The sequence below is a fragment of the Leopardus geoffroyi genome, chromosome C3, assembly GCF_018350155.1.
Source record: "Leopardus geoffroyi isolate Oge1 chromosome C3, O.geoffroyi_Oge1_pat1.0, whole genome shotgun sequence".
NCBI lineage: Eukaryota > Metazoa > Chordata > Mammalia > Carnivora > Felidae > Leopardus > Leopardus geoffroyi.
The window spans coordinates 108,996,506-109,008,858 of record NC_059338.1 but is presented as its reverse complement, the minus strand read 5'-3'; the positions used below and the strand labels follow the sequence as shown (position 1 = coordinate 109,008,858).

At 37.5% G+C, this 12,353-nt stretch overlaps 1 protein-coding gene and 1 pseudogene across 2 annotated transcripts in view; one reads left to right on the top strand and one right to left on the bottom strand.

Annotated features, from left to right (window-relative positions):
- Positions 1–12,353, bottom strand: part of STK3 (serine/threonine kinase 3) — a 285,816-nt gene that overhangs the window by 259,855 nt on the left and 13,608 nt on the right. The gene's annotated exons all lie outside the window — the stretch shown is intronic.
- Positions 2,077–3,011, top strand: LOC123585691 (annotated as a pseudogene).

Genomic DNA, 12,353 nt, shown 5'->3' with positions numbered 1-12,353 from the left:
CTCTATAACATTTCCCCAAAAAAGTTGTAAGGAAATTATTGGTGATTACAGCAAGAGCAATTTAGTGGAGTGGTAAAGGCAGAAACCAAACTGCAATGCTTTGAGACAACAGAATAAAGTGAAGAGGTAGAGACAACAATTATGGATCGCAGTCCACTTGGAAGTTTCTGGAAAGGATAAGTGACTGGAGACATGAGTTTGAGAAGGAACATAAAGCCAAACAAACAAACAAAAACCATTAGAAATGCTTGAAAAAGGGTAGATGATATTTTGAATGAATTAGTAAAATAAAGGAAAATTGAAAATACAAGTGAGAACAAGACATAACTACTAAAGCATGTCCCTGAAAAGGGTGGAAGAATGAGATGGAAAGCACATGTGGATGGGACTGCTTTAACCTCAAAGGGTTGCAGACACCTCTCTCATAATAGGAGGATATGATAGGCAGACTTAAACAGTAAATAGTAGAAAGTTAAGGGAGCTCTCGTATACTGACTTCTATTTGCTTTAGGAAGTCAGAGGGATATTCATCTGCTGTGAGTGAGGAAGTTAAAGTCTGAGATTTGAGAATATAAAACTATATTTGAAATAGCCAGAGTGGAGAACCAAAACAAAACAAAAAAATCTCATGAAGTTTAACAGGATTACTAGATAGCACTACAGGCCTTGTTGAGGCCTTGCTGAGGCCTTGTTAGAGACCATCAATTTAAAATGGCAATCTTTGAAGTTTCATATTTTCTTCAGCACTGCTCACAAGTTTTTTTTTTTTTTTTTTTTGAGAGAGAGAGAGAGAGAGAGAGAGAGAGTGCGTGAGCAGGGGAGGGGCAGAGAGAGAGAGAGACAGGATCCGAAGCGAACTCTGTACTGACAGCAGACAGCCTGATGTGGGGTTCGAACTCACGAACTGTGAGATCATGACCTGAGCAAAAGTCGGACACTTAACCAACTGAGCCACCCAGACGCCCCATTGCTCACAGGTCTTAAAGCAGGCAAGGAGGAAGCAAACAGCGAAATCTGACATTCTGCCAGACACATGCCACATAAGAACAATGAGACAAAGGAGTTAAAGATAGGGGCAAAAGAACAGCTGAAGATATGGACCAGGTAAGAAAGAAAGAAAAATAGGAAGGGGCTAATGAGCAGGGGAAAAGAGCAAAGTAGATACCATGAACCAAAGACTATATCCCTACCAGAAAGAGAAGTCAGTCTCTTAAATTTTCAAAAATATTCACTATTATACCTCAGAAAGCAAGGGTGCTTCGTGTCCTTCATGGCTAAGCAAGCATCAGTAGCTCAAGTGAGCCATGCACATGATACAGTGAGGGAGACAGCCTTATACTAACAAATCTCTTTAATACTAAACCAAAAGGTAATCTAACCACAACATACTTCTTCAGAAGTTATGAAAGTTTTCTTCAAAGCAGGCTCATAATCTGGCTCACTTTAAACAAACAAGTCATAGGTCCTCTAAAACGTATCCAGTAATTTAATTAACTCAATGAGAATTTTCTATTAGTCCACGGGTCTCATTTTCTCAACATGTTGAATAAGTGAAATGTCACTAATGTAACTTAAGCAAAAAGGTCTCTAGGGTGTCTGTCAAGTGAAAACACATGATTTATTTTCATAAACAATTCCTGGTTTATGTCGTTTGTCTTTATTTCCTCTTTCCCTTTCTGCTGTTTTAAATGAAAACGAACCATTTCAATTATGGTTTAATTTTAAATAACTTTTATATTGTCTGCTTTGAAAACCCTTACAGCTTAAAAAACTCATACTTAGGGTCGGCTGGGTGGCTCAGTCACCCAGGGTCATGAGTTCAAGCCTCACACCTAGGGTGAAGCCTACTTTAAAAAAAACTCATAATTAAAAGCCAATTTAAAATATATATACACATTGGGGTGCCTGGGTGGCCCAGTTGGTTGAGCATCCAACTTTGGCTCAGGTCATGATCTCGCAGTTTGTGGGTTCGAGCCCCACGTCAGGCTCTGTGCTAACGACACGGAGCCTGGAGCCTGCTTCAGATTCTCTATCTCGCTCTCTCTCTGCCCCTCCTCTGCTCAAGCTCTGTCTCTCTCTGTCTCTCAAAAATAAACATTAAAAAAAAATTAAAATATACACACGCACACACACATAAACACATTTTCCTATTTTATTGCCTCAGTAAACACAACGTCATGAGTGTAATTTCTTCTATACTTGACATATGGTTTTTAACACCTCAGAATTTCATTATAATTACATGTATTTAATCAGATATCCAAAAAAATTCTTAATGAGTGTCTTTAGAACATACGCCCTCCCAGGTGCTGGGGAATTCTGTGAAGAACAAATCACCGACAAGATATTTCTCTCATGGAACGTGATAGATAGGGTTTATTGCATACTTAAGCAGACATATCCCAGAATTGTCTTTTTAAAACAAGTAAGTGGCAGTCCTTTCCAGGTGGTGTGGGACGGAGCGGCCACCAGGCTGCAAAGTAACAGACCTAAGTTTTATTGTGACCGCTGCAACACATACCTCACCCACAAATCTCCATCTGAGAAAAAGACGCACCGCAGCAGTAGGAAACACAAAGAGAATGTGAGAGACTACCATCAGGAATGGATAGAAGAGCAGGTTCAGAACCTGATCGAGAAAACAACCATGTATTTCAACAAGAGAGGATAGCTCCTACTCCATTCTCTGTTCCTCCTCCTGCAGGGGCAATGATCCCACAGTCTCCTGGGCCCTCCTCACCCCACATGGGGGCCCTTCCATGATGCCAATGATGGGCCATCTTACTCCTGGGACAATGCCAGCGGGACCTCCTAGAATGAGGTGGCGCACCAGAGGCCACATGCCAGTGACGCCTGGGCCCCCACTGATGACTTCCCACCGTCCCATCATGGTGCCCACTCAGCCAGGAATGACTCAACCAGACAGGTAAGGAGAGACAGGAACCTCTTTATACCCATCTTATATTACTTGTTCTACTTCACCAAGAGATCATGGTGCTGTGATTCTGGGTGTTTTCCAGCAGCATGACAGGGAAGGCTTGCTCCCCCTTCCTATCAAAGAGAGAATAGTTTTTATAGGGGAGCAGAGGGACCAAAAAAAAAAAAAAAGCAATTTTCATTTGTATTATGAAATGTGAAAATAAAATTGTCAAGTGTTTTAGTTTAAAAAAACAAAAAGCAAGTAAGTGGCTAATATAATCCGGCTTTCCTGCCACTTGACTTTGCATCTCATAAAGCAGGAGAAAACATCATCTATTATACTGACATTGCTAATACCATGAAGAAAAAGAGTCTTCTCTCACAGTGTTTTCAAACATTAGAATTCTTTTTTTTTTTTTTTTTTTCAACGTTTATTTATTTTTGGGACAGAGAGAGACAGAGCATGAACGGGGGAGGGGCAGAGAGAGAGGGAGACACAGAATCGGAAACAGGCTCCAGGCTCTGAGCCATCAGCCCAGAGCCCGACGCGGGGCTCGAACTCACGGACCGCGAGATCGTGACCTGGCTGAAGTCGGACGCTTAACCGACTGCGCCACCCAGGCGCCCCAGACTTTATTTTTTTTTTTTTAGCTATACCAATTTCTCTAGTAACCGAATATTTATACGCCCATTTCAACCTTGCCCCCATCCATAAGCTTATTTATCTCACTTTTGTGTTTCCTGTTCAATGTAAGAATTTCTGTTAATATTTTTTCCAAGATCCCAATACAAAGTTTTCTACACCTTCAATGGGAAGGTGGGGGAATCATTCTAGATAGACTAGTCTCAGTTTTCTACAAATTCCCCTCAATATTTTATCATTTCAAGAATAAGGTACAATTAAAATTATACCTCAGATAATGGTATTATGGTAATATATTGTTTAATATTCTTATCTTTTAGAGATGCATAGTGAAATAGTTAAGAATGCTATGATATGATACCTGAGATTATTTCAAATTATTAAAGGATAGGGTGTGTGTACGGAAATATAAATTATGCAAGATTGGCCAGATGTTAAAAAATGTTCAAACTGAGTGACGGGAACACAGAGGTTTACTCTCTCTTCTGTACAAAACTATGTTTCAAGAGGAAATGGTAAGAAGTAAATCAACTACGACTGATCTTAGATAAATGGAAACAAAAAGTGTGTATTTGTTGTAAATTATGCCAAAATTTAGAAGTAAATTAAATGTCTCAACCTATATTAATTAAGTATGGAATATCTCTTCATGAGATTATCAAGTAGCCACTAAAAATCACACTGTAGAAAACTCACTGACATGAAACAAGTGAGCAATATTGCTAAAAGAAAAAAGGGCAGAACACAACCTAATGCACACATAATTAAATCATTTTCAGGTTTTCTTTTAAATGCAGATGTACCTTGGGGCGCCTGGGTGGCTCAGTCGGTTAAGCGGCCGACTTCGGCTCAGGTCATGATCTCACGGTCCATGAGTTAGAGCCCCGCGTCAGGCTCTGTGCTGACCGCTCAGAGCCTGGAGTTTGTTTTGGATTCTGTGTCTCCCTCTCTCTCTGACCCTCCCCCGTTCATGCTCTCTCTCTCTCTCTGTCTCAAAAATAAATAAACATTAAAAAAATTTAAAAAATAATAATAATAAATGCAGATGTACCTGCATATGTGCAGACACACACACATACTGGCACCAAACTACTAGCAGACTCTGTTCTGTTCACGGCTATGTCCCCAGCACTAAAAACTGCCTAGGACATAATAGGAATTCAAATATTTGCATGTAAATATTTTAGGATTCCAAGCAACAAGGTTTGATTTTGGGAAGTGGCTCTCTCCTCTATGCTTTTGTTTCATAAGGTTTCTAAAATAAACATTCATTTTTTTTTTTTTTACGTAATTGGGAGAAACCTTAAAAAATTGTATCTTGTAAAAAAATTAAAATTTTTCCACATGACTCACTGTTTCATGAAATGCATTTCATAAAGTCATTTTATACACTGAAAAGAAAGGCCTCTTCTATAGGCTGAATTAATAAACTGACCTAAACAATAAAAACTACTAAAAACAATATCTGTTAATCAGTCTTATTCTTGTGAGTGAATTTTGCAACTGCTTAGGAAATACAATCTTTACAAGAACTAAATGTTCTAAAATGAATCTTCAACCTGGGTACAAAAAACAGATAAAACTAGATTTAAAAAATCCATCCATTTATATTCACTTAATATACACTTACTGAATTTGTAGACAATAAACTACATGCTGGGATAATACAAAGAAAATTAAGATAAAGCCTTTGACAACTCAGAGCTCCTAAGATAGTATGAAAGACAGATACATAAGAGCTAAATGAAAGAGAATAATAAAGGTAGTTAACATTTATTAGGGTTTTTATTGGCCCTGTGCTGAGTGCTTAACAAGCATTTTCTCATTTAATCTCTGTAACAATCTCTATGGTAGTTACTAAAATATTCTCAGTTTATAAGTAAGAAAACTAGGTGTTAAGTAACCTCCCCAGTTACTAGGTTAATAAACAGCAAAACATAATCAGACCAATGTCTGTCCAAGATACAGCACAGAGCCTCTCGCCATTAGGAAGCTAGCAAATACCAAAGCATGCTCGTTAATTTCCATCTATTACTACATCAAGTACCATATATCAATCTCATTTTTTAAAGGGGATATTCTTTTGTAAGTGTTCCCAGGAATTTCTCACCTTCAAATCAACTCGTCATTTCTACTCTAAGACGCACTATTACAGCCACTAAACTATGATCTGCTAGAAAGGATTTAGCAGTTTGTTTCTCCCAATGCTATATACTACCCACTCAAGAGATTAAACAGATAAACTTTTAGCTTGTTTTGTGCTTCTTAGATTCCAAATCACCATATCATATTATATGAGATGACAGATGATCTAGGTAAATAGCAATTTAAATTACAGTTTAGGAAATTTGGTACAGAGGAGCCAAAGAGATGAAATTCTGAAGTACATTATGGTGATTATGGCAATGGTGGAATACTGCTAATTGTGTAAGATAAACAACATAGTCTTCTTCCAGAGATTTCTTCCCATTCTTCTAAATGTCTTACAAGCCAAATTCCATAATGGAGAAAAGAACTAAAAAAGCTTTAAAACTAAGGGATGGTTTGTTTCTTGCAATCCAGAAGTGTGGTGACAAGGATTTGGGCTTAAAAGTTAACAGTAGAAATGACAGGAAAGAACAAATTTAAGGGAAATTCTGAAAGGAGAATCATTTCTCACTACAAACAAGGTAAAAAAAGAGGATCTAACTGATCCTCTCAATCACCTAATTTCCATAACCTACACTGAAGCCACAGTGGACTGACTATTCCTTAAGGGTCCTGAATTTGCACATCACACATTTTTTTTTAAATCATATAATCGCTGTACTATAACAAGCAGATACTGTATAGTTATTTGTACATGATGCAAGATATAAAGGTCATACCCTTCCTATGTCCATTCTCTCTTATGTGATCTTCCCCCTTTTCTCTGCCTGTCAGTTAACCACTTTGTTAAAGATATACTCAAAAGTCTTCTCTGGGAAGTTTGCAGAGATAGCAAACTCCTCTACCACCATCCCTACCCACCGAAACACAGAGAACTAATCCCACTGTTAACTATGGTCCCAGAGCACTTAGTACACTGAGTCATTATTCCCTTTACTATTTATTTATTGTATGAGCTTATTACTAAAGAGCTAAAATGGGAATTCCATGAAGATAGGGATCATGTCTCATCTAGCTTCATATCTCCAGTAAGTCCTTAAAACAGAATCTCACATACTACTGTTTAATAAACTTTGGTTCAATAAATAAATGAGTAGGAGTGCCTGAGTGGCTCAGCTGGTGAAGCAACCACTTTGGCTCAGGTCATGATCTCACAGTTTGGGAGTTGGAGCCCTGTGTTGGGCTCTGTGCTGTCAGCTCAGAGCCTGAAGCCTGCTTTGGATTCTGTGTCTCCCTCTCTCTCTGCCCCTCCCCTGCTCACCCTCTGTGTCTCTCTCTCAAAACTCAAGAAGCATTAAAAAAAATTTTTTTTAATAAAAATAAATAAATAAATAAACCCAAAATTTGCTACTATAAACCTTATGGAACTTCAAAACGCCTGTCACTCACACAGCACGCTTATAGAGAAAAACCTATGTTCCTGTATCAATTGTTATGGTTCAACACATGCTACTTCAAATCAAATCAGCTTTACTATGCCAGCAATAAAAAGTGCATACTGAGCCTGGGTGGCTCAGTCAGTTAAGCAACTGACTCTTGATTTCTGCTCACGTCACCATCTCGTGGTTCGGGAGTTCAAGCCTCACGTTGGTGAGCTGTCAGTAAGCACTGTCAGTGTGGAGCCCGCTCGGGATTCTCTCTCATCCTCTCTCTCTCTCTCTGTCTCTCTCTCTCTCTCTCTCTGCCCCTCTGCTGCTTCTGTGCGCTCACTCACTCTCACTCTCTCTCTCAAAATAAATAAATAAACTTAAAAAAAAAAAAAAAAAAGTACATATATCTAGAAGTTGATCCAGAAGCCAAAGCAACCATACAAGGGCTGAAATTCAGGCCATTAGGGACGTTCCAAATTTCATGGTTGCAAGATGGCCCGATTAAACCTTAGATTACAGAAAGTGTAAATGTTACATGAACAAAGATGACAAAGGTCACAGGAACTCATTTCATTCTTCCAAGTGACTCTAAGCTGCTATTCCCTTTATTAATAGAGCCTATTCCACAAGCTGGTATTAGAGATACTGAAGATCACATGGAACAAGCAGCTGACTAGGCAGCTTCCCATGCTACACCGTGCACATTTCCTGAGTATGTTTGCAATAAAATTCTATTACTGAAGATAATCTGTGTATCTCTCTTCCTTGTGGTCTTAAAGGACCTAAGTAACAAAGTAACTAATGTAGGAAACCAAGCAGAAGGAAGACACACACACCAAATGCAAAGTGGCAAAAGAGTCACATCACTAATCAACAGAGGTTAGATAGAAGACAGGACTTTGTTTTATACATACTGCTTTTCAGGAGACAGCAGAGTAGTCCAATGTTACGTAATAGGCTGAAAAGACTGAATAAGACTGAGCACAAAAGTCTGAGTCTCAAAAGTGTGTATTTGTGGATCATTTTGATCAAAGTTGAAGCCACAAGAGTGGATAAACTCACCAAGGAAATAACTACATAAAAAAAAAAAAAGAGGAGGAAGATAGAAAACAGAAAATGCAAGGTCTATGTCAATTATGAACTTGAAAGAACACATAAAACAGAGAAAAAGAAGCACCAGGAAAAGCAGAAAGTTGGAGAAAGAGAAAGCTTTAAGAAACAGAGATATGAGAGGGATAAGAACAGGGGGAAAAAAGTGGTTTCCGATCTAACCAAGCAATGTCTGAAAACCTGTAACCTTAAAGAAGTTTTATTAGATAGACAAGGCCTAAGTATGTTTCAAGTGAATGAAGCCTTACAAATAGAGATTTTAAAGATTCTAGAATTGGGGAACAAAAACATGATTGTAAGAGTAAAGTTATAAAAGTATAAGAAGGGACATGTTTGAAGGTTAGATGAAAGAGGGGAAGAGAAGAAACTGCCCTTCTGTAACAGGAGAAAAAATTATGTAAGAACAATAATCAAATGAAATTAAGATGAAAATATATAAGGTGGTTTTCTTCCTGCCAGTCACAGAATCCCAACCTTATCTACAAAGTAGATGAAATCATCTGCATAAAATTATGTGAAAATATGAGGGTAGGACAGAAAAAGTGTAAATTTAGGACACTGAGGCTCGGAAGCCAGTCAGAAGTTACAGCTTTTTCTGAAAAGTCTTTTAACACTAAACTCACTTCATGCAAGAAACAGGCCCATCATAAAAGGCTCAAAGCAGGGGAAGAAAAAAAAAAAAAAAACGACTATATTTAATCCTCTTCCTTTCTTTTCTCTGCTTCCAGCTTTGCAGCAGGAGTTTACAAGTTTGTACACAGGTGGTAACTTCTGCTAAGGACGTCTCTTTGGCTTTGAAGAGACTTAAACTTCAGAAGAGAGAAGGCACAGCCAGCTGCTTATGATTAGCTAAAGGTTTTTTGTTTTGTCTTGTTTTTTAGTTGTGGTAAAATATACGTAACATAAAATTTACGATTTTAACTATTTTTAAGTGTACAATTAGGTGACAATGAGTACATTCACACTGTTGTGCAACCATCACCACTATCCATCGCCGGGACTTTTCATTATCCCAAACTAAAACTCTTCATCCATTCAACAACTTCCCATATTCCCCTCCTCTAGTCCCTAGCAACCACCATATTACTTCCTGTCTCTATGAATTTGACTACTCTAAGTACCTCATATGTAAGTGGAATCGTATGGCACATGTCCTGTGTCTGGCTTCTCTCACTTGTCATGTTTTTAAGATTCACCCATGTTGTATGCAGCATGTATTATAATTTCATTCCTTTTAAGGTTGAAAAATATAGCAGAATGTATATACCACGTTTTGCTTATCCACTCATCTATTACTGGACATTTGGGCTGCTTCTACCTATTAGCTATCGTGAATAACGCCGAAAATAAACTCTGGTGTACAGGTATCTCTGAGTCCCTGCCTTCAATTCTTTTGGATACCTACCTAGAAGTGGAATTGCTGAATCATATGGTAATTGTATGTTTAATTTTTTAAGAAACCATCATACTGTTTTCCACAGTGACTATACTATTTTACATTCCAATGTACAAGGAGTCCAATTGCTACACATCCTAGACAACATTTATTTTCTGGCTTTAAATGAAAAGAAGCTGAGACAACACTATATTCTGGATATGGATATATATACATATATATGTACATACATGTATGTGTATATATATTGTATGTATAAATCTGGAAATTTATATACATATAAAATAGTCATCCTAAACAGTCTGAAGTTATTTCATTGTAGTTTTGATTTGCATTTCCCTAATTAGTGATGTTGAGGTTTTTTCACAGGTTTATCGTCCATTTGTATATCTTTTTTGGAAAAATGTCCGTTCAAGTCCTTTCTCCACTTTTTACTTGGAATGTTTGTTTTGGCCAAAGACCTTTTTTTTTTTTTTTTTTTTTGTCCTGAGTGGGGGGAGGGGCAGAGAAGAAGGAGACCAACAACCCCAAACAGGCTCCAGGCCCAGCACAGAACCCAATGTGAAGCTCGATCTCACAACCATGAAATCATGACCTGAACTGAAATCAAGAGTCAGATGCTCAACTGACTGAGTCACCCAGGCACTCCTGGCCAAAGACCTTTAAAAAGAGACAAAAAGGAAGACTTTCCACATTGCTAGATCTAGCTCCCTAGTCAAGAATAATTAAAATATGCCTTCTAGATCTCCTGGGAAACTAATCATGGAGAGGAGGATCTGGTCAGAGCGCAAATCCAGCAGAAGAAAAGAACTTTCAACTCTCCAAGAACAGAGATTCCTTCCTCTTAAAGGACCTTCTACCTCATTTCAGCTCTGTAGTTTTCAATGCGTTTTTCTTTTATAGCAAATTTCCCTATATTTTAGTGATCACACTACTGGTAGCTTTATTACTAATGACAGTAGCTATTTAATAAGTCATAACTTTTATTAACAGTCATACTGTTATTATTGCGATATGCTAAGCACCATGCTGCATCTTACATGTGATATCTCATTTAAAATTAAGTTCTCAGGGCGCCTGGATGGCTCAGTCAGTTGGGCATCTGACTTCGGCTCAGGTCACGATCTCATGGATTCGAGCCCTCAGTTGGGCTCTTTGCTGGCAATGTGGAGCGTGCTTGGGATTCTCTCTCTCTGCCCCTTCCCCACTTGTGTTCTCTCTCAAAATAAATAAATAAACTTAAAAAACAAAATTAAGTTCTCTGCTTCAGCCCTAGCAGTTTCATCTTGACTGCTGTTATAAAAGTAAAACCTCTTTAGCACACATGAAAGGTTTTCATCCTTTAGTCCTTCAACATTCCATTATCAAGCAATGTCAGAGTCTCAACATTAGCCTTAAATAATATTTTCTAGGTTACACAACGACTCTGTCTTGAATCTACAAAATCAAAAATCTTTTTTACTTCAAGCCCAGGAAGTACATTTTACCTCAAACTAATAAATTCAAGGATCTTTTTTTTCTGCTCTCTTTTGCTTTTTAAAGGCCAGACATCTTGTAAATACTTAGATAGCTCGAAAGTAACACAACTGATTTTTTTTTAACTCAACTAGAACATATGTATCCAAGTTAAAGTTGTCCTTTTATCCCTTTGGAAAGCTATGTGTTTCTTCAAAAGATGTTGACAGTGATAGATACATTTTTGATACACTTTAGAAAATGGCTTAAGAGACAAATGCTTTACAATTACTAATCATTTACTCTTCACAAAACCCACAGAAAAGGTACTATTACCACCTCCATTTTACAAGTGAGTATACGGAGACCTAGAAAAGTTAACTAACTTGCCCACCACAGCACTGAGTAAGTGGCAGAACTAAGACAAGAACCAAGGTCTATCTGACTCTAAAGCTCTGGCTTTTTATTGTTTTGCCATGAGTACCACTGTTTTAATAGTGAAATAGATGTGATTTGATGATCTCATATAGTATTTGCTTAAAATTTATGAGGGTTTACTTAATTATTGGCACTAGAATGAGATGAAATCCACCTAAGAAAACAGATGCTCTACAATGGATAGAAGACTTTTCAAAATTAAAGTCTTATTTTTCAGCTCTATCATACCATTTCCTCTCAGGTTGGGCTCTTTGCCCAAAAATACTCCAAAATTATAATTTCCTGGCAAAGAGCTTTAAAGGAAAAGAAGCTGAGATTTTTTCCCCCTTCTTTCACCCTTCAGAGTCTTTCATTTTTATTTTCTAAGAACGTTTCACTTACCCTCAACTGGAAAGCGATAGGATTCCTTTTAATTTCTTGTAACAAACCTATTGGAAGAAATGCTGCAATACACTCCCTAGCTTTAAAGACACAGTACTGCATATTACTTTATTAACAATAAGTTTAAAAACAAAAACAAAAACCAAAGCCACAAAAGGCAGACAACACAAAACAGCACATCTGAAAATGTTCTGACATATTCATGTCCTGTTAAAATAAAAATTAAAAATAATCTCATAAGAAATATGCAGAACTGTAAATCTCATAACTTTAACCCAGGTCCTTATAAAGATTTTTAAACACTCAATAACCATACCTAAATTTGAGAAGTAAAAAAGGGAAGAGAATCTTTAATTGATTAAGAATAAAAGAGGAACTTCCATATGAAACTTGCCAAGGGCAATCCATGTACCTGCTATATAGAAAAATCTTCTATGATTTGTGCCAAAGACACTACCTACACTTTAAAACTGGATTTACTCATAGATTTTGT